Raw genomic sequence first — 23473 nt, 5'->3', positions numbered from 1 at the left:
ACGAATATTGTGTGAATATTAAGAGAAGTTTTATTGATGTATAGGTATGTTATTGTAGTTTATTGTTTAGATGCCCTCTGTTCTCCTCACAGTCCCCTTTCCCCATCCTCTGTATTGTCGCCACCAGACAGCCTGGGTTGTTTAGGAGAGGTAAATGAAGGCGTGTACCTGTGGCCCTCCTACAGGGCAGTTGAGAATGAAAAAGCTCATTGCTACTGGAGGGCACAGCATGGCACCACCTGACCCACCAATCAAGTTGCAGGAAAGCAATCTCCACCAATAAACGGCAAAGAAGAGTTGACTGACAGACTTTGGGAGGGGCCAGGGTTGGCTGATGCAACCCCCAGAGGTATAAAAGGTGAAGCACCCGTCTCAAAGATGAGCTGTGTGGTAAGCAGCCGTGAGGGAGGCTCCCAGGCCTGTTTTTTCATATTGTTATTTTTGCCCAATTATCCCATCATCAAAAAACCAAACAATATTAGAGGTAGCAGCAATTTGAATTGAAAAGTTTAGAAAATATATAAAATTGGATACACTTAAAATATTAACAATATAATTGGATTAAAAATAAGGGATAATTCAGTTCCAATAATAGTGCATAAGAAAAAGATAACCACAGGGTACGGAGTGCAGGACTCTTGGACCCTTGCCACCTCACGTACGAGCTTGCCAAGTGAAGATTCCCCCCTTCTATGCCAAGTGTCAATGTCGTCCCCTCCCATTTTCGATTCATCACACCTCTACCTCCGTCCTCATCACCACCTTTATCGTGCATACTCCACCACTTGTTTTGGTGGTCACACAAGTCGTTGGAGATCGTCACTGATGAAGGCCTCTTCTGTTCCTCTATGCACTTTAATTCACCTTTGGGTTACACATGAGCACCAAGCCAGTACAATGAAAGCCAAAACTAACATATTACTGCATTTAAGCATCAAAGCAATAAATCTCCTATAGCTGGCATTTTCCTGGGACCCAACCAGATTTTCCCTTCTTTTTGTTAATTTTTAGTAACTGTTATCATTTGCTTTATCCTCCTGTCCTTGAACATCAGCAGGGAGAGGGGAGTGGAACCCCTCCCATTGCTTTCCTTTCTAGCATTAAACTCTAACTACTTTATTATTTACAAATATTAATTACTATATCTATATTGATTATTGTTTCAATTTTATCAGCATGAATCATACCTATTTATAACATGTGGAATCCTTTTGTTTTCACTGCTTGTTAGGACTATAAAAAAGAATATTGGTGCTAGGTGACTCAGAGACAGCCCATGTGGGTTAAGTGTAGTCTACAGGGGATAAAGAGAAGGAAAAGAGAAGTACGAATAGATCCTGATAAGTTTGGAAATTTAGACAGCATGAAGAATGAATAGCACAAGAAGTAAAGATGGTATTAGAAAGAGTCCACTAGAATGTAATTTAGCAGATGAGAAAGATTTGGGAGGAATCCCAGAAGGTAATTTTTCATATAAGGTAACTTGATGAAATACTCTTACCCAATGGTAGGCTTAGTATCAATTAGAAAGTGGTGAAAAGTGACCACTTAATGGAACATTATGATCCATTGTTACAGTTGATGTTATTTTTAAGACGAGGAGAAAAATGAGATCCAGTGATATATGCAGACATGGCTTTTACCCTGAAGAATAAACCCAAGTGTCAGAAAGAATGTGGCTTTGATTTGGCCCCATAGGACCTTTAGTCCTAACTTTGGAAAGAGATAAGAGGCAGAAAAGAAAGAGATGTCGTTTAGCACTCAGCATAAGGCTGAGATGTTTGAAATTGGCTCAAATTCACCAGGAAGATTGTGTTCTAGGTGTCCAAGACTTAGAGCCGAGTTAGTCCAGGCCAGCACGGGTACACTCCACCTCAGGCAACCACTCCGGCCCCTGAATGAAAGCCAAATGGCAGTGAGGATGAGATGAATAATCCAGGTGAGGGGACAATTTCAGGGACCCCCAGTGACAACCAACACAAGGAATAAAACCAAGAAAGCTTGGCCTTTAGTTACCACCTTAAGGCAAGTCTTGAGTCCCCCAGGAGAAGCCATGTGGGTGAACATCTGCTTTTCTACTAGTGACCTCAAGTTGCTGGCAAAAAGTTTAAATGGATAGAGAAAATGCTAGCAAAGCAGCAAAAAGATTGGAGTTCATAGTCAAGAGTCAAGAGCCAGGCTGAGGTGATAATGATTTCATATTGACAGAGCTAACCAAACCAGCAAAAGAGTTGGTGATCAAGGTGGCCAGAGCACGTGTGCACGGACAAATTGCTAGTGGAGCCTTGCAAGGTACAGTGGACCAGCTGTGTCCTACTGTAAGCCCTTTGTGGGACGCGAACAATGCAGGCAGCTGTGCAATGTTAACCAGATACCAGGACATAGTCACATTGGAATTAAAAAATGCCATTCCAAAAGCAATAACTTGGTCAGTAATAGATAACGTTACACAGGGACAGCACGAGTCACCCCTGACTTTGTGGACAGGCTGTGAGCAGCTGCACGTAAAGGCACAGCCCTGGATCCCTGCTCGGATATGGGAAAGCAGCAGTGGGTTTCCCTGATATCAGGGCAATCTAGCCCAGATGTCAGGCAGAAACTTGAGAAGCTGAAAGAGCCTGTCAAGAGAGACTTAAAGGCATGAATGAGAAAAGCATAGAAAGTGTATGATAATCAAGAGAGAGAAAATAAAGAAGAGCTCCCTGCAGCCATGGTGGCAGCTCTGGATCAGCACCAGGGAGAGGCCGGACGTGGGCGTGGATGAAGCAGAGGCAGGGACATAAAGAGCAGAGGCAGAGGAGGTTCAAAGCAGCCACAGACCAAGCTGGGGCCAAATCAATGTGCATCTTGTAAGAAATCAGGACACTGGAAATAAGGCCAGTGCCCAGAGTTAGCAGACAAAGTACACAAAACTCTTGCAGCCACTCTAGATGATAAGAAGTGACCGAGACTGGCAATTCTTACCCTAGCAGGTTACCGGTTAAAATACAGCTAAATAATAATAAAGAAGATGAATTTTTAACTAATTGTGGAGACACATTTTCACTCTTGAATCAAGCACTGATACCCAAAAGTGAAAACTATCTTCAAGCACTAGGAGCCACTGGCCAGCCAGAAAATGCATTCTTCCTGAAATCACTTCAATGTAAAATCAAGAAGAAAATGGGAATACATCAGTTTCTTTATTTACCAAACTCACCCAAATCTGTCCTATGCAGGGATTTGCTTGAAAATTTGGAAGCAACAATTCTGTTTAGAAAAAGAAAACTTCAATGGAAGGTACCTGAAGACAAATGAGCGGTTTTAGCAGTAGGACTGACAACTGACACCAGACCAACAAACAAGAAGAACTAGTTAGAGGAAATATTGAATCAGGTATACCCAAGAGTATGGGATACTGATAGCCCAGGAAAATCAAAACGAGCAGACCCTATGAAAATTGAGCTAGACACAGAGTTAAGGCAGTAGTCAGAAAGCAATACCCTTGAAGATTAGAAGTTAGGAAAGGAATAGAGCCAACAATCAATTAAATCCCTGACATCAGGACTGTTGGAAGAATGGCAGCCAAAATTTACTACTGCTACATCAGCAATAAAGAAACCTAATGGAACTCAGAGACTAGTGCTAGATTTCCAGGCAATTAATGGTTTATACCTTACTAGCTTACTAGCTAAGCTTGGAGATGATTTTATTTGGTGCGGGGAAGGTCCATGGGCAGGTGCTGTCGAGAGCCATTCCCTCTTGGTCTGAGAGAGCAGCTCCCCCAGCCCACCTTGCTCCCAGGCCCGGAGGTTGTAACGTGCCCTCAACTGGCAGCCGAAGGAGGGCTCTTGACACCGTGTCTGATGCAACAGGGTTTATTGAAGGTAGGTCAGAGGGTGCAGGTTGGGTGAGGGTGAGAAGAGGGACAGGAAGAGGCAGGAGCACAAGCACTGTAACATGACACATAAGGCACCTGCAAGCTGCTGGGGAAGCCTCAAGTCTGCTCAGTGAGCCACGTGTGCCCTCAGCATTGGGACAGCCACCTTTCCCTCAGTGAGCCTCACATCCCAGGGTCAGCAAATCAAGAGGCACCAGCCATGCTGTAGGTGACTCAGAGCAAGTGCAGTGGGTCATGGTGGCCAGGGGCCAGAAGCAGGCAGAAAGACAATGGGGCTGGGGAAAAGGCTCTGCTCTGCTTACAGCGTGGTCTGAGGGCTTGGAGAGCTCCATTTCCCCCTTGAGATGTTGGAGACGGGGCTTTTCACCCTCCTGATAGGGCTGCCCCTGGCTGCAGCAGGCAGCCAGAGGAGTATGACGACACAAGGTCGAGAGCAGCAAAGCAAAGAGCCAGTCGTGCACAGCACAGGGAGGTGGCCCAGTGCAAAGCCAGCGTGGCACTCTGAAGCTGCACTCTCATGTGTCCCTGGCCTGGGCAGGACAGGAATGCCCGTGGTCCAAGAGGGCCTTTCTGTGGCCCCTGTGGGCTCAAAGCTGCTGCTCTTCTGGCTCCATGGGGCCTAAAGCCACAGAGCTCGGCCTCCCCCACAGCAACAGGAACAAGACGGATATCAGGCAGTGGAGCTCAATGCCTAAGGCTGAGGGGTGGGGGGCTCCAGGGAGGGCACACGCCCAGCCCCACAACAGCTGGCCTCACAGCCCTGAAAGGCCAGGACCAGGGTTCCACGCCTGATTCCAGGGGGTCCCTCCCACTAGCCACTGACCTAGAAGCACCAGAGCAGCCGGCTGTTGGGATCAAGGCGGCTGCCAGGGGGCTGCTTATGGCCTCTGACAGCCAATTGCTCAGGGCTTAGCAGTGCCTCAGCCCCTCAGGGTCTCCCCAACCCTGGTCAAGCTTCCCGGCAGTAGCCCCGCAGTCCCACAGCAGCTCCAGAGCAGCCCCATCCAGAGGCACCTGGGAGCCCTCAGCACTGCAGCCAGCAACACGTGGCCAGGAGGACATGGATGGCGCTTCCTGCCCGGCACAGGGCTTGAGGCCATTGCCAGGCACCGCTCTGGCAGGGATCCCCGCAGCTCCGGCCCCTGCCCAGTCACTCTGTGGCCGGCACAAAGGCTTCAGCAGAACCACCAAAGGCCAAGGGGTTTCTGGCTATTTTCCCTACAACACTGCACACCTGGGCAGCTGGCTGAGCACAAGCACCCTTTTCCCCCTCTTCTCCTATGCCCTACTGACCTTGTGCAGGAAAAGAAAGATCCTGGGACTCTGTGTATTGTAAGATGTTCTATTCTATTCTACTCTAAGTTATTCTATACTCAACAAAAACAAAAATAAAAACAGAAAAATCTCGAAGAACAAAAAGAAAATCCCTGCTGGTTCAAATGGCTCCAGCAGACAGTCTTGCAGATCATCTCTCTGCAGAGCTCCAGCAGAACAGCAAAGCAGTGCTGCACAGACCCAGAGGAGGCCGTTTCCTCCATGCACTGCGGAATCGATCTCGCAGCTTACGCCATGGGGAGCAGGAAGCTCTCTGTATGGCCCAGAGAACTAAACAAGATTCAATGGCAGCATCTCTGATTGCAGGACTGCTGTCATAGGCCATTTCTTCAAGGGCTGCAAGAGAGAGGAACAGAGGCAAGGTCAGATCCCGCATGTGCAGGGAGCCGAGGAGAGGCCCCTGCCAGGGCCATCCCGGTCGTCTCTTGCCATGGCCCGCAGGGAGCAGGGAGCAAGGGGATCAGGCCGAAGTTGCTGGCCACGCATGCCACACGTAGCCCTGATATCTCTGTGTGCTCTGCCCACGGGAGCAGATCCCTCCGCAGCCAGAGCAGGGCTTGCAGCTGCCCCCTCCAGCCCTCGCGGTCAGCCCGCTGCCCTCACTCACTCACCAGTGCAGATCAGCTGCAGCTCTTGCTGCTGCCCTCTCAGGTGCCGCCCAGCCATGCCTGTGAACACAGAGCCTGTCACGGCCGCAGCGGCACAGCTCCCTGCCAGCGGCACTGCTGGCGCTGTGGCCACACGGGCTGCTGGCCTGGAAGGGCTCAGCCCAGGCCCTTGCCGCACGCTGCCGCCCCAGGGCACGGCTGCCAGAGGGTGGCAGCAGCAATGCCCAGGCCAGGGGGGGGCTCCACGGCGCCGGGCCGGGCTGGCGCTGCCGGGGCAGCAGGCAGGGCCGGGGACGAGCTGCGGCGGACCGGGAAGGAGCCCGGGCTCGGGACTCACCCATGAACCTGACGGTCGCCTCTCGCAGGGGCTCCTGTGGGCTCTGCAGGTAGCGCAGGGCCCGGCGCAGGTGCTCGGCCACTCTTCTCCTGTCCTCTGCCAGCTGCAGAGAGCGGCAGGAAGGAAGGGTTGGCCCGGGCTCAGCCCCTGGGCCGGGCGCTGCCTGCGCCCATCGCCGGCCTCGCCTGCCCGCACAGCCCTGAGGCGCGGCCAGCAGTCGCTGGCCAAGGGCTCCCGAGGGGAGGGGCGGAGGGCCGGCTGCTGCCCGGGGAGCCGTGGTGCCGCCCCGCAGCCCCGCCGGGCCGGGGCTCCATGGGCACCCGACTCAGGCCCACGGGAGCCTGGAGCAGAGCCCGCGCGGCCTCTGGCTGCAGCAGCAGGCACAGCTGCCAGCCCCGCACGCTGAGCACCACCCCCAGGGACCTTCGCCATGGTAAGGCTGGGGTGTCTCTGCTGCTCTTACCAGGCACTCCCCAAAGCTCTGATCCAGGTGTAGCATTTGTTCGATGTCCCTCCTCTTCAAGAATCTGGCTGAGGAATGCAGCATTTCCCGGGAGGCCTGGATACAGCAGAGACGCAGAGATGGCCCCACAGTCCAGGGCACAGGAGCATCCCAGTGTCACAGGCTGGAGGAGGCTGCAGCCCGCAAGGTGCCAGGGCAGGAGGCAGCCCAAGCCCCTGCCAGGGGGACAGCAGGTGGCCATAAGTGCTCACCTCAGCAACAATCTGATTCTCATCATGGCAGTGGGAGTAGAGAGGGAGCAGGCTCTGGCACACGTGGGACTTGAGGGCCTTTCTTCCCTCTTCTGTTAATAAGTCCAGCACCTTTTGAAAGACAGCCATGGGGCTCAGCTGCACCTGGATATCATCCTGGATGAAAGGAAAGAGCAAAAGACCTGAGCATCAGCTGCTTCAGGCCCTCCAGGGCACAGGCCTGCATCTGCACAGGGCACCAAGGGTCCGGGCAGCAGCCAGTGGCCGTGGCTGTGGGCACAGAGCCTTACGCTGTCAAAGAGTGGCAGGAGCGTCTCAGCCAGCTGCAGAGCGATGGGGGTGACTATTGGGGCACCATTATCCAGGAGCAAATATCTGAGTAGAAGAATGCTCATCCTGATCATATCGTTGTTATTTTCCTCCAGGAGCTCCTGACTGAAAGTCAGGCTCTGCATTTTTTCGGCCTATATGGAACACCACTTTGTGAAAGGCCACCCTGCTGCCGCAGGGCCCAGAGGCCAAAGGCCTGCCCCGAAGCACTGGGGCAGCTGAAGCGGGAAGCAGGAGAGCTGGGAGCAGATGCCCCAGCAGCCAAAGCCCAGGCAAGGCCAGACGACTGCGTTGCCCAGCCCCACGCTGCCTGCACGGCTTCAGCCACTGCCCCCTTCTCACCATCAAGGGATTCTTGCCCAGCACTACGAGGCCTCGGAGTGCCAAGTAACGCCTGGCCATGTGCTTGCTCTGCAGGTTCTGTGCCAGGATCTCCAGAACGCTGTCACTGCATTCCCTCAAGTCCAGGCACTCAAGGACCTGAAAGGCACAGGGCAGTGACAGGGGAGCCGGCCGGCAGGATCCCAGCAGCGCACAGGGCCGGGCCCAGGCAGCAGCAAGGGGCACGGGCACTGTCCTGGCAGCTGTGGCTGCGAGAGGCCAGAGATCTGGGAGGCAGCTCAGCCAGGCAGCGCTGGCCTTGAGGCTCACCTCCACAAGGAATGCCAGGGCAGGGAAATTCCAGTATGGCATCTCTTTGCCGAGCAGGACGAACAGATAGAATGCAACCGCGGAACAAAAGTGGATGGCTAAGTGGCAAATTTCTCTGAAGAGGGGAAAAAGGAAACAAGACCCTGATGCAGTGGGGCAAACCTCTCCCAGGCATGACTCACCCTGTTCTCATCTTTCCCCAGCACCCTTCCAGCAAGGGGACGTGGGCCATTTGGCAGTTGGTTGCTCATGGGCACCCTCCTGTGCCAGCCTTTTCCAGTCTGCTTGGCTGTCCCTCAGTGACAAGGCCCTCTGACCCATGGCCACCACGGACACTTTGTGGGGCACCTGGGCACAGAGCAGCAATGTCAGAGGCAGTGGGGAGAAGGGGGTCTCACCTGGCAAGCAGAGCCATGGCAAAGTAGTGAGTGTCAAGAGAGAGCAGCGTGTCCCAGGCACACCTGCGCTCCATTGCCACCACCACATCCTCGCAGCGGAGAAGGCAGAGCAGGGACTTGAGGGTGCGCACTGCAAACCTGTGTGCAGAGCAAAGCCCAGGTCACACTGGCAGCACTGGCTCCTTGGCAGGCCACGTGGCAGGGACAGGAGGAGTGGCATGGGGCACCTGTTGGGGCTGGTGGCAAGGCCGTGCTCTTCCTGGCATCCCTTCCAGAAGGTGTCCACCGCCTCTGGCATATCCAGAGTGCTGAAGAACACTTGGAATGTGTTATATGGAATGCCATATATGTCGACCAGACCCATCCCACAAGGAAGTTTGTTGCCTCCCTGGGGCCCGGATACAAAAATTACTGAGAGACTTCCTGGACTGATTCAGCCCTCTGATTATTACCCACTGCTGATACTTCAGGCTGGCAGTGATGAGATCGAGAAGAGGAGCGTTAAGGCAATCAGGAAGGACTTTAAGGTACTGGGTCAGGTAATTGACAAGGCAGGAGCACAGGTAGTGATGTGCTCAGTCCCTCTGGTGGCGGAGGATAATGATGAAAGAAATAGAAGAATCCGTATTATTAACAAGTGGCTTAAGGGTTGGTGTCATCGACATAATTTTGGATTTTATGATCATGGCGAAACTTTTACAGCATCTTCTTTGCTGGAATCAGATGGGGTACACCTCTCCGTTAAGGGCAAAAGGATTTTAGCTCATGAACTGGCAGACCTCATTGAGCGAGCTTTAAACTAAGCTTGAAGGGGGAAGGGGAACCAGCTGAGCTAACTGGAAACAGGCCCAAGAATTGCAAGCATAAGATAGGGGTGAACTCAGTTGCCTAGATGAGGTGCATATATACCAGTGCATGCAGTTTGGGCAATAAACAAGAAGAGCTGGAGGCCATGGTACAACTGCAAAGCTATGATGTAGTTGCCATCACGGAAACGTGGTGGGATGACTCATATAACTGGAGTATTACATTGGCTGGATACAGACTCTTCAGGAGAGATAGAAAAAGAAGAAGAGGAGGTGACGTAGCTCTTTATGTTAAGCAAACCTTCGATGCCATTGAAATTGAAACAAAGGAAGAAGGTGTTGAATGTTTATGGATAAGAATCAAGGGGAAGGCCAACAACGCCGACATCATATTGGGAGTCTGTTGTCGTCGACCCGATCAAGAAGAAGAAGTAGACGATTTATTCTATAAGCAGTTGTGCAATGTTTCAAGATCATCAACCCTTGTTCTTGTTGGTGATTTTAATCTACCAGATATCTGCTGGGAACTTAATACAGCAGTAAAGAAGCAATCCAGAAAATTCTTAGAATCTATGGAGGATAACTTTTTGTTACAGCTGGTAGATGAACCCACCAGGGAAGGGACTACATTAGATCTGTTATTTACAAATAGGGATAGGCTGGTGGGGGATGTGATGGTTGGAGATTGCTTGGGGCAGAGTGACCATGAAATAATAGAGTTTTCAATACTTGGCGATATTAGGAAGAGCACCAGTAAAACTCGTACACTGGACTTCTGGAGGGTGGACTTTGGCCTGTTTAAGAGATTAATTCAGAGCGTCCCTTGGGAAGCCGCCCTTAAAAATAAAGGAGTTCAGGAAGGGTGGGCTTACTTCAAGGCAGAGATCTTGAGGGCGCAGGAACAAACCATTCCCGTATCCCGAAAGATCAGTCAACGGGGCAAACATTCAGCCTGGCTGGGAAAGGAGATCTTGGAGGAACTTAAGAATAAAAAGAGGACATATCAGAGTTGGAAAAAGGGTCAGGTCTCCAAGGAAGTATTCAAGAGGGCTGCTAGAGTATGCAGGAGAAAAATTAGGGAGGCCAAAGCTCAGTTTGAACTCAGGACTACTGTTAAGGATAATAAAAAATGTTTTTATAAATATATTAATAGTAGGAAGAAAGGTAGGACCAGCCTTTGTTCTTTACTGGACAAAGGTGGGAAGTTAGTATTTGCAGACGAGGAGAAGGCAGAAGTGTTTAATGCCTATTTTGCCTCGGTTTTTAATGGGAAGATGACTTGCCCTCAAGACTCCCGTCCGTCTGGGCTGGTTGATGGTTTTAGGGAACAGAATGGTCCCCACATTATCCAAGAGGAGGCTGTTATAGAACTATTGAAATGCTTGGATATTCATAAATCTATGGGACCAGACGGGATCCACCCCAGGGTAATGAGAGAGCTGGCAAATGAGATTGCAAAGCCACTCTCTATCATTTACCAACAGACATGGATTACTGGTGAGGTTCCGGATGACTGGAAGCTGGCCAATGGGATACCCATTCACAAATAGGGTGCAAAGGAAGATCCTGGCAATTATAGACCAGTCAGCCTGACCTCTATACCTGGCAAAATAATGGAACAGTTTATATTGCGTGCCATCATGCAAAATTTGCAGGACGGCCAGGGTATCAGACCCAGCCAGCACGGTAGATCATGTCTGACTAACCTGATCACCTTTTATGACCAGGTAACCCGGCTAGTGGACGCAGGGAAGGCTGTAGATGTTGTTTTTCTGGATTTCAGCAAGGCCTTCGACACTGTTTCCCATAGCATACTCCTGGACAAACTCGCCGGCCGTGGTCTGGATAGGAATACCCTTTGCTGGGTTCAGAACTGGGCCAGTTCTGGATGGCCGGGCCCAGAGAGTGGTGGTGAATGGTGTCACATCCAGCTGGCGACCAGTCACCAGTGGTGTCCCTCAGGGGTCTGTGTTGGGGCCAGTTCTGTTCAATATTTTATTGACGACATGGATGAGGGCTTAGAGTCTTTTATTAGTAAATTTGCTGATAACACTAAATTGGGAAAGAGTGTAGATCTGCTAGAGGGGTGTAGGGCTCTCCAGAGAGATTTGGAACGGTTAGACGCATGGGCAGAATCAAACGGGATGAACTTCAATAAGTCCAAGTGCCGAGTATTGCACTTCGGCCACAATAACTCCCTGCACCGATATAAGCTGGGGACGGAATGGCTGGATAGTGCCCAGGTGGAAAGGGACCTGGGGGTGCTGGTTGACAGTCAATTGAATATGAGCCAGCAGTGTGCCCAGGTAGCCAAGAGGGCCAATGCCATCCTGGCCAGTATCAGAAATGGAGTGGCCAGCAGGAGCAGAGAGGTCATTCTTCCCCTGTACTCGGCACTGGTGAGGCCTCACTTGGAGTATTGTATCCAGTTCTGGGCCACTCACTTTAGGAGGGACATCGAGTTACTTGAGCATGTCCAGAGGAGGGTACCGAGACTAGTAAGGGGCTTGGAGCACAAGCCATACGAAGAGCGACTAAGGAAGCTGGGGTTGTTTAGCCTATAGAAAAGGAGACTAAGGGGCGACCTCATCGCTCTCTACAACTTCCTGAAGGGTAGCTGTGGTGAGCTGGGGGTCGGCCTCTTTCTCCGGGCAACAACGGATAGAACAAGAGGACACAGTCTCAAGCTGCGTCAAGTGAGATGCAAGTTGGAATTAAGAAGGAAATATTTCACAGAAAGAGTGGTCAGATACTGGAATCATTTACCCAGTGAGGTGGTGGAGTCATCATCCCTTGAGGAATTCAAAACAAGACTGGATGTGGCACTTGCTGCCATGATCTAGTTGAACAGTTAGAACATCGGCTGGACTTGATGATCTTATAGGTCTCTTCCAGTTTTGAACTTCTGTGATTCTGTGATTCTGTGAATAGCAGATGCACAAATAGGCGGGGGAAATACACCTTCAAGATCCGTGGGAGACAGAGCACCTGGAGGATCTTCCACATCACCACAGTTGCCTGCAAAGGACAAAGCCCACCAAGACAGTGCTCAGTGCCAAGGTGTGCGTGTGGGAGGGCCTGAGCGTGGCAGGGAGAGGCCCGGAGAGACCTTGGCAGGCGGAGCATGGGGCCTGGTGGGCCTGAAGCTGCCCCTGGGCCAGGTTTCAGGGCAGCGCCTGAGGCAGGGAGATGCAGTGGGGGAAGGAGGATGGAGAGCTGTTGGAGAGGCAGCCTTGGGGCCAGCAAAGGCCAGTTGCAGAAACTCACAGCCAGGGCAAAGACACCTGTTTCGTCCCCATCGGAGGCGCAGGTGCTGTACTCTGGCCAGCTCTCCAGCACATCCAGGAGTATCAGCTGCGCCAGCTCCGCAGTCCTGGCTGAGCCCATGATGGTCTTCCACATGGCCATGGCAGCTCTGTAGGGTTAGAGCTGTGTCTCAGGGGTGTCTCAGACACAGCAGCGGGGGCAGCTGAGCTGGCTGCCATTTCTGCCTGGGCCCACTGCCCCCCTGGCAGCAGCAGCCAGACAGCCCAGCCCGGTGGGGACAGTACCCTGAGAGGTGGCAAGGGAGCATGGCAGCAGGCTCAGGGGCTGACCCGGCAGGGTGGGGAAAGGGAGCAGCCAGAAGGCCCTGGAAGTCTCTGTTGCTCCGACACCTGGGGCAGGCTGTACAGGGTGATGGGCTGGGGAGGCCTGAGCCCTGTGGGCAGGTGGGCCCCATACCTGTCACAGGACGGGGCCACACGCAGGAGCGTGATGACTGCGTCATTTGGCTGTGCTTCGGTGAGATGCAGCAGGGTCTTGTCCAGCCTGTGCTCAGCAGAATCATTGGCCATGAGCCACTGGTGGATGAACCTCACCATGGCAGGCACCTGGATAATGCACGGGGAGACTTGGAAAGCTGCCAGAGGGAGCAATGTTCCCAGCTTCCCCAGAGAAGTGCTTCCCTTCCCACCCCACTGCCATGTGGCCTGAAAGGCTCACAGCAACCAGCATGTGTGGCTGGGAAGGCCAAGCAATTGCTGGGAGGATCAAAGCCTGGCCACAGGCTGCTTACTTGCTTTGAAGTGTATAAATCTTCCTCTACAAGCATAGACAGCAGGGCAGCACTGGTCTTGCTTTGGAAAATGGGTGAGTACGGTGTGAAGCCTACGCCCATGGCGACATTCTCTTCGTTCTCAATTCTCTTGAGGAAGTTGCAAACGAACTGTAGGAGAAGGGCAAGAAGCCCAGGATGTTGCATGGAGTGCTCCACACACGGTGCTGGGCTGAGCAGGGACAGCAGGCCCAGCCCAGGTGGGGGTGGCTGCAGGTACCTGCGCTGTTCTGCGGAAGCGGCCACGGCTGGACTCCTGCTCTTGTGTGCGCTCCAGGGCTGCATCTGGCAAAGAGCGAGCGCAGCCAGAGATGAGGGGCTGAGAGAGAGGCCAGAGAACACGGCCCAGCCCTGCGATCCGCAGGCCGAGAGAGCCCCGGGATGCCCCAGGGGATGGAGCACGGCCACTGCGGGGTGTCTGCCCGGCCCCTCTTCCGTCCTGTCTGTGCGCATGTCCCCAGGGGATAGCATGGCAACGCACGGCACGGCATGGGGTCCAAGCTGGCAGCAGGCACCAGTCCTGTGGCCCAGCTCTGCCACTCAACCTCCTGTGGTGGCTGCAACGGCACCACCTCTTCAGTCTGCTGTGCCAGGGCAGCTCCAGGGCCTTCTTCCTCCTCCTCCACCCAGGCCAGCTCAGGCACTGCCGGGTGTCTCTGCTCCATGTCTCTGCCTGGATTTGTGGCTATTTGCAGGAGAGTTGCCTTGGAAAAGCTCCAAGGCACCAAGTCCTGCAGTGGTACCTGGAAGGCACCTTCAAGTAAGAAGCCTCAGGAAGGCTACAGGACAGCAAGTCCTGCACTCGGTCTCAAGGGCCCCTGCCCTGTCAGGACAGGGGACTCCTGACAAGGACTATGATATGGCCTCAAAGGCACCTGCAGAAGAGAAGCCTCAGGGAGACCACGGGTCAGCAAGTCCTGTGGTCTGGTCTCGAGCTCAGCTGCAGGAACAAGGCTTCAGAAAAGCTCCGGGTGGGACGCGAATGAGCGCGCTGTGCGGGGACTCCTCACGGCACTGCTCTGTCCCGTCCTGTCCCGTCGCGTGCTCTGAGCATTGTGGCGTGCTCTTGTCACCGGCAGCTCCTATGTCACCAGGTGTCACAGAGGGCCCTTGGACACCCGGTTCCATGTAACAATGACTGTGCAGCACCATGTCACCAAGGGCCCTTGCATCCACTGCCACCTGCCCTGGGGCCACCCCCAGCCCACACAAAGTGGCCCAGGTTGGAAGGAATGCCTGGCCCCAGGTGTCCAAGGCAACCCCACAGGATCTTTAGGAAGGGCTCAGAGCATCAGCAAACGCTGCCATGCTCTGCGGGCTCAGCGCAGCAGAAGGAGCCCCCAGGGCTGCCATCGCAGCCGTTCTGGGAAGGGCACGGGGCCTTGCAGGGAAGCTGGCACGGCCTCCTCGGGACACGTCGTCCCGGCTGGTGGCCATCCTAAAGCTGCCAGTGTGACACGCACAAGGAACGTGTGGGCCCGGGCACAAATGCTGCTCTGAGGCCTGGGGCCCGGGGAGCGCTGACATCAGCAGGTGTGGCAGAGTCCCTGGCCAAGCAGACCTGCCACCCCCCGAGCCCTGGCAGCACTGGTGCCTGTCTCCTGCCCCAGAGACCTGTGCCCCCGGGGGGCTTCTGTGCCAGAAGGAGCCAAAGGCCACATGCATGGGGGGCTGTGCTCCTACCTGCAGGGGCTGATGGCAGGAGCACCTGGAGCAACTGCTGGCACACTTGGTCTCTGTCAGATGATGTTGCTCCTTCCTGAAATGAATTTTTCTCATGGAAGGCATTGGCAGTAGCACCAGAGCACCATCCATTGCTGAGTTTCCACGGGCAATTAGATTGCAAAGTTAACAGTCTGAGATTTCCTTGTGCTTTTCTCACTCTCTTTCCCACATTATGGAAAAAACAGAATCTGCCAGCCTCTGCTTTTCTCAGCTTCAGTTGCTGCATGTCTTGCTCTGGCAGCTCATGTCCAAACAAAACGTTGTCCCCTGCTGAGCACAGAAATGAGTGGCCACAAAGTGGGAAGTTCCCCAGTGAAGATCAAGGCAGAGACGTGGAAGTGCAGAGGATAAGGACAACTCTGGGAGGAGAAGCTCTTCTCTGTCTCTGATGATGGTGCTCACACCCTGAAGCAGCAGCCAAGAGAAGCGCTGGAAGCAGATGGGCGCAGTTTTGGGCAGCAAAATAAAAATAGTTATGCAGCCATTAGCCAGAATGAAAAGCAACAGAGTACTGCTGTTGGTTTTATTCTCTCTCATTTCTGTGTCAGGAAATATTTCTTCTCTGAGCCCTTTGGGATCTTTGGCCTTCCACAGGGAAGGAGAGGGGCAGTTGTTAGTGGCAACACCCACACAAGTCGGTGCCCATGGGTGGGGACCCCCAGTGCCCCCAGTTCCCGCCAGTGTCACAGCACATTCCCGTAGATGTCACCGGGTTCCCATGGTCGCCCCTGGCATCCCCGCAGCTCTGCGTAGGTCACGTGGGGATCCTGGAGGATGGTGGCACGGGGGGACGCTGCGAGAGACACGGGCTGTGGGATGTGGGTGAGGTGACACTCGTGGGTGACATGTCCCTCTGTGTGTGTCCCCCCCATACTCACCTCCTGCCCTCTTGGTGACCACGACGTGGGTGTACAGCAGCTCCCCCTCCTCTGGGGGGGCCAGGGGATCCAGGGGGGCCCTGAGGGTATATAAGGGATTTGGGGGAGGGAATGGGAAGGTCTTGGGGTTTGGGGTAAAAGGGGAGAGTGTGGTTTGAGCCCCCCACTCACCTTTCCTGGTTCTTTCTGGTGGCTGCAGAGAAAAGAGAGGAGGGGTGACTGTGGGGTCCCAGGGCCCTGACCCCTCTCGGGATTCCTGAACACTCACCAGATCCTCATTTACCCTCAGGACGCTCAAACATCACTGAAATCCCCCAGAATTCATGAACCTCCCCAGTATCCCTGACCAACTCAGCCTCAAGAACCCAATGCCTGGCAAGGACAGAGACCCACCAAAAACCCACAGGGCCCCTGAAAGATCCTCCAACATTCCTGCAGGACTCTTCAGCACCTCCCCAAACCCCCCAGGACCCCCAGACAAGGTCACAGTTCTGGGGCTGTGGGTGCTGCCCTATCATTCCCCAACTCTGAGGGCCTCTGCAGCTCCCTAAGACCCCTGTCCCCCCATTGTCACCCACCCACACGGTGCCACCGGTGCCAGGCCACAATGACGCCCACAAGCAGGAGCAGGTACAAAAGGGCCCAACTGACGCCTGCTGCCACTGCAAGAAACAGAGGGGGACACATCAGGATCATCCATCACCCCAGGGGTCCTGCACTCCCTGGTGACCCAGGTTGACCTCACCTGTGTCCCTGTGTCCCCATGTTTTCACTGTTAGTGCCAGCTCTGGGCTGAGTGCCCAGAACATGTGGTGTCCATTGCGCTGGGGCGTACTTGGCTCTAATGTCCGGCTAGCAATGCAGGAGGGAGGTAGCTGACACCCCCGGTGCATGTATTGCCAGCCCCCCTCGGCGTCTTGGCCTTGGGCTGGGCTGGATGCACGGTGTGGATGGAAAGCGTGGAAGGACGAAGAAAGAGGCGTCCACTAGCTGGGGGCTAACTCCGATTTATTGGAGGGTTGGATGACACAGACCGGGAGGGAGACTGCCAACCAGCAAATGGCCTCAAACAAGGGGGAAAGCAAGTTTTTAAATGGAAGGGGTGGAGAGAGGAGGGAAGCCCAACTAGCCAACCAGGGAGAGGTACAAGCATAATGGACACAAGGAACTAACCAATAAATACAACATAAAGGAGGGGCCCCGGGACCACAGCCAACTACAGCCCCCAGAGAGGCGAAGCTTCCAGAAAGCTGGGAGGAGTGGGGGGTGATTGACTGGGCCCAGGGAGGAGGAAATACTTACATATAAGGTGTGCAGGGGAGGGGTAATTATATAACAAAGGGAGATTGGCAGTTGAGGGGGAAGGGGGTTACCAGGGAAACCAACTGTCAGGAGAGGCAGTGGCGGGAAAATCAGGGAAGGGAGGAACCGTTTGTACATAAGCAGGGGGAAATACATAAAATGGGGGAATAACTGGGAAAATTAAATAACACAACACAACATCTCCCCGTTTCTTAACAAATAAAATAAAAGGAACTTAAGAGTCCATATAAACTCAAACTTCGGGGACCCGTGGCTGGTCTGGCCAATCCTCGCCTTCCTCAAGCTGGGGCTCGTCCACCCATGGGAGGTCAGCGGGCGGCACGGTTGACCCCTCCTCATTCGCAGCTTCTTCGGCCTCCGAGGAGAGGTCCCCCAGCTCGATGTGCTCTTCGTCGGGCACTGCGGCATGATTGATGGTGGGCGAGGTGGCTTTGGATACCAGTCCCTGGACCAGACCGCAGATCACCACGATGAGAACTGAAAACATAATCAAACTCAAAACAACCTTAATAATAGATTCTAAGATAGAAGTGGCCCACCCGCTCAAGCCCCAACCCTTGAAAAGGTCCCCCAGCCAGTCCGAGGTCTCCTGTCGGACTTGGTGTACTAGGTCTTGGAGTTTTCGGATTGATTGTCTGGCGTCCTCGGCTCGGGTGGACAGGTTCAAGCAGCAGAGGCCCTCGAACTCCTCGCAGTGGTGGTGATGTAGCAGCAATAGAAAATCTATTGCTGCTCGATTCTGGAGTGTCGCCTTCCTTGTTATTTCCTCGTCGGATAGGAGGTTGTATAGCGCGGCTGATGTAAAATTGGCTTGTTTTGCCACCCAACACTCTAGACGGCCCAATTCTCCTAGAGCCTTCGCCACCGATACCCAAGGCAATAGAATGGTAAAGGCGACGGACTTTGAGTGCGACCAATGAGTAATTTCAGCATCACAGTCCTTGGTGAGATCTTTAAGATTTCTTTTTGACCTACCCAATTCTGACCTGATGTTTGATCGTTTCCAATCAATAATTTGGGACATGTTAGGTGTAAACAGTGTCAGCCGGCCGAAAGTGCACGGCCCTCCGAGGGGATGCCAGAGGGGATGCCTGCCCACGCTCGGTCTCCGCAAATTAAAAACACACCCCGAGGAAGGGAGTAAGGGGTCCTGCCAGTAGTGGTGGGGCCGAGGATTTTCAAAACGGCCTGGCACCACTGCTTAGCCTGGTATTCTATTTTGGATTGAAGGACCACCTCACTGCCCTTCTCTACAGGGGTGATGGTATAATCAAATTGAAAGCAAACAGAGGCATTGGCGGAGCCGAGTAGATGTAATTCTGTGGGCTCGGAGGTTGCAGGGACCAGCCTGAAAACTCTTTCTCTCCAGGCATTCGAGGAGTCAAAACTGGGGAGGATCGTGAGGCTCCGGGCCAAAATGGGGGAAAAGGAACGCTGGAAAGTGGAAAGGAACTCGCCTGGAGAGAAAGGGATCCCCACAAGGCAAGACGACATCGGGTCCTCTGCTGCACCGGTGTCCAGGCAGATGCTGTCCTGTCCGAGCGACTGAGCCAAGGCACGCCAGACATTAACCTTGGGCTGGGGGACAACCCACGGCTCTGTAGGTGGCATCAGGACCCAGCAGGTCATTATCAGGGTGAACAGCATCCTGGGGTTTGGGGCCAGCGGTGGTGTAGCGGGGGCCATTGGGGAGACGTAACTGAAACGACAGAGAATGGTAAAAGTATACCGAAATCATAAGTATGGTTCCTCCCCGAAAAGCCAACTTAAATAAAACATTCTAGGTGACATATCAGGGACTGGGGGAGAACAGGAAGAGGCATAGAGGAGGAGGTCCAGTGGTGGAGGAGAGGCTGGAGGGGGAGGCTCTTCCTCCACTGAGGGAAGGTCCGGAGGAGCGGATGATAGGTGGTGGTGCCTCCTCCGTCGCCGCCAACACGCCTGCCGAACTTGTGGTACAGTCTCTGCTTTTGTCCTCTGCTTCGGGACGAAGGGCTTGACCCACTTGGATGGAACCCACTTGGGACCTGAGGGGGTAGACACGCAAGCGTATCCCCTCCTCCAGGTCACCAAGTCGAAGGGGCCCTCTGTCCGCCAGGTATCTGGATCCTTGACCAGAACCGGAGGCCTGACTTTAGGCTGCAGCTGCTGGTGGCTGCCGAAATGCCGGACCACTGGAGGATTCTGGCTGTCGAAAGAGCAGTTAAGGAAGTTAAGAGTGTACAAGGCTCTTGACAGCCGGACGTGGGGGGTCTCCACCTTCATCGCCGGTTGCTGGCGGGACAGGGTCTTCTTAAGGCTCTGGTGGGCCCTCTCCACCATGGCTTGGCCTGTTGGGGAATAGGGGATGCCGGTCTTATGGACTATTCCCCATTGCTGCAGGAAACTCCGCAGCTCCTTAGAAGTATACGCAGGGCTGTTATCAGTTTTTAAGGCCCTAGGGATGCCCAAGACAGCGAATGCCTGAAGCAGATGCCTCTGAACATCCGCTGCCTTTTCTCCTGTGTGGGCAGAAGCGTAGATAGCTCCGGAGAAGGTGTCTACTGAGACGTGGACGTAACACAGCTGGCCAAAAGACGGGACATGTGTTACGTCTGTCTGCCACACCTCGCAGCTCGCCAGGCCTCGAGGATTAGCTCCCGAGGCCACAGTGGGCATTTGATGTTGCTGGCACTGGGGACATGTGGCCACGATCACCTTGGCCTGGTCCTGCGTCAGGTTGAATTGCCGAACCAGGCCGGGCGCATTTTGATGAAAGAGCTGGTGGCTGATCTTAGCCTGGCCGAACACATCCAGGAGCGGGCCCTGCGTAACGGCAGCCGCGGCCAAGGAGTCGGCACGGCGGTTGCCCTCCGCTATGAACCCGGGCAGGTCCGTGTGTGACCTTACATGCATCACATAAAATGGGTGCTCACGGTGGGAGACCGACTCGACGAGCCTGTTTAATAATTCGAACAATCTCTTGTTCGTGACCTCTTGAAGAACTGCATGTTCTGCTCGGGACACTACACCTGCGACGTACGCAGAATCTGTCACCAAATTAAAAGGTCCAGGAATGCCCTGACGACTGCGTCTAACTCAGCAACTTGTGGAGAACCCTCCACAAGAACAACATCGGTCTCCCACTGCTGAGTCTGAGGATCCCTCCAAGTCATGACCGACTTGTGGGATGCTCCAGACGCGTCAGTAAAAACAGTCACGGCATCCAGTGGCTCCCTACTTTGAACCTCTGTAAGAGACAATTTGAAGTCTGAATTGAATAATTTGTGGGCCGGCCGATCAACTGCGACGCGCCCAGTGTAGCTGTCTAGCGCAAACTGTAGATATTCATTACTTTGCAGCAGTTCTTCAAAGGTCTTTAATTTTAATTGGCCCGCTTCCAATTTGATAGGAATGTGAATGCATGAGAAGTCACACCCTGCCAGCTCCCTGATCCTCGATCTCGCTTTGAGGATCATTTCGGCTACCAACTTCGTGTGGCCGTGTCATCCTTTTGGACCTATGGTGGCTAAGGAACACCCACTCTATGATCAAGAGGGGGTCACTCAGACCCTGGTCCTTCAGGTCCTGGTCCCATTGATGGATTATGCCATGGACGTGTGGCAGCTTTCCCAGTATGATGAATTTGAATGGCAGGCCTGGATGGTACCGATGGGCCTGCCTGGCCGAAATAGTTTTCTGGACCTTCTCCAGAGCCGCCTCCGCCTCTGGGGTGAGAGCCCTAGGGGAACTAAGCCCCTCTCCCCCTTTCAACAAATTGAAAAGGGGGGCTAGGTCTTCGGTGGGAATGCCTAGCCAGGGTCTCACCCAATTTAAAGACCCACACAGTTGGTGAACATCTGCTAGGGTCCGGACTTTCGTCCGAATAGCCAATTTTTGCAGCACAATGGTCCACTTTGTAATTTCGAGGCCCAGGTACTTCCAAGGTGGCATCCGCTGAATCTTGTCTTGCTGGAGCTCAAACCCTGCAGCAACCAACGCATTGGTTGTCAGGTCAAGTGCATGGGCAAGCAGACTGTGGTCGGCCGCACACACGAGGATGTCGTCCATATAATGGTGGATAATGACGGCATCCCCGAGGGCTGTACGCAGAGGTGACAGCAGCGAAGCGACATACCATTGGCAGATCACAGGGCTGTTCTTCATGCCCTGTGGTAGTACCCGCCAATGATAGCGCTTGGCCGGGGACTCACGGTTGATGGACGGAACCGTGAAAGCAAAGCGCGGAGCATCGTCCGGGTGAAGGGGAATTTGGAAAAAACAATCCTTGATATAAATTATCGCCAAATTCCAATTTTGGGGGAGCATTGCTGGGGAGGGCATTCCTGGTTGGAGAGATCCCATATCGACAATCAACTCGTTAATTTGGCAGAGGTCGGTCAGGAGCCGCCACTTATCTTTATTGGGCTTTTTGATGACAAAAACCGGGGAGTTCCATGGTGACATGGACTCCTCGATATTGCCCTTAAGTAAATGCTCCTGCACGAGCTCATTGAGCACCTTCAATTTCTGTTTGTTAAGCGGCCACTGTTGGACCTGCACTGGTTTATCAGAAAGCCAATCCAGCTTCCAGGTCTGGCGCCCATCAGTGGCCACTGCCCGAAAAACCTGGGGAGCCTTTGGTAGGTCAATTCTGGCCCCCCACTGGGCTAGTAGATCTCTCCCCCAGAGAGGCTCGGTGTAGTCTAATACAAACGGGCGTACAGACGCCAATTGCCCGTCGGGCCCCTTAATTTGAACAATGCTCTTTGATTGTTTTGCCAATTGCAAGCCCCCAACACCTGAAATCGTGCCCGCCACACTTTGCAAATCCCAATGTGACGGCCACTCCCAAGAGGGAATGATCGTCACATCTGCACCCATGTCCAAGAGACCCCTAATGACCTTTTGATCCCCGCCCAATGAGAGTTGACATGTCAGGCGGGGCTTCTCCCTCCCTACAAGTTGTGCCCAGGCCACTGACAGAGGCGATGTCCTCTCCGCGGTGTCGCTCCAATGGTCTTTGTCTGGAACGGGAATGGCCTGGGCAATGACCTGTCCCTTGGGGAGGAGAAGTGGGGGTCGGACACAGTACAGCCCTACCGCGAAACAATCTCGGTCAGTAGTGACCAGACCGGGGACGATGTGCACGTCTCGCGGCGTGTGCTTAGTGTCACCGACGACGGTCCACCTGCAACGTCCCAGTTTTCTCCAGCGACCCGGATGTTGAAGGTCGACAGACACCAGCTGGATGTTACTGCTAGGGATATAAAAATCTCTAGTTAGCTGCAGCCTGTATGCGGAAGCAGAGGACAAGGTGTTAAGCGCAGGAACTGCACCACAGGTAGTAGTCAAATCCGATAAGTAGGTCAAGTCCGGCATAGCGAAGGTCGGCGGCGCTCCCTCTTCTCCTTCCTCCCCGCGTGATGGTATTCCGCCCGCCGCATTTATGTCCGCGAGCAGGGAGGGGCTGCGCTCTGGGCCTAGTTTTTTGTGGCCTTTTCCTCCTTTTCCCGCTGCCTCCTATAGTTTAAATAGTCTAATCTCATAGGGCACTGGGGCATCCAGTGCCCTATCTTGCCACATAAGTGGCAGGGGTGGGTGTCTGCTGTTCTTCTGCCGGACCCTGGTGTTGGTGGTCCGGAAGCGGGGGCAGCCTCGAGATCGAATGGCTCGGGCTCGGGGAGGCCGGCGAAGGCTACGGAGGCTCTGCGTGGGCGTTCGGAAAGAGGGACGTGAGCCACCACGGCCTCTATCATTGCCTCTACCGTAGGCCGGGGACTTCGGGGGAGAGTCCTGATGGCTCTTCTGCACTCAGAATTGGCGTTGTAGTATGCCATCTTTCTGAGCATACTTTCTCTCTCCCTGTCCCTGGACACCTGCGCTTCCACGAAGCGGTAGAGGCGCTCGATAAAAACCATGTATGGCTCTTGTGCGCCCTGCCGCACCTCGTCCTCCTCCCATTGGAGGTGACTGCGAGTTTTAGAAAGGCCCGCTCCGCGGCCTGAGCCATCTCCACTAACTGCTGTGGAAAAAGAGCCCAAGCTTGGGCTGCCCCAGTCGCCCACTGCCCCTCGCCTAACAGATGTTCTTCCAAAACTATCAGGCCCTCCGCATCATGAGAAGTTGAAGGATTCCCCCAAAGATTTGGGAGAACCTCCAAAATCTCCCTCCTCCTCTCCGCCACCCAGACCCAGAACTCCATGGGCCCTGTCAAGCTGGAGAAGAGAGCCCTCAGGTCAGCTGGCACCAGATCTCCCTGCGCAAGGGCATTACAGAGCAACCCCCAGAAGTACTCTGACTCCCGGGAGTAGTCCTTCTGTTCCTTTCACAGCTCTTTGATCCGGGCCGGTGCTAAAGGCACCCACTGTGCCAGAGGACTTCCCTCCCTGCTTAGGGTGTACGAGACCGGG

Source organism: Melospiza melodia, unplaced genomic scaffold (assembly GCF_035770615.1).
Source record: "Melospiza melodia melodia isolate bMelMel2 unplaced genomic scaffold, bMelMel2.pri scaffold_35, whole genome shotgun sequence".
NCBI lineage: Eukaryota > Metazoa > Chordata > Aves > Passeriformes > Passerellidae > Melospiza > Melospiza melodia.
Note: the sequence above shows the minus strand (reverse complement) of the source record.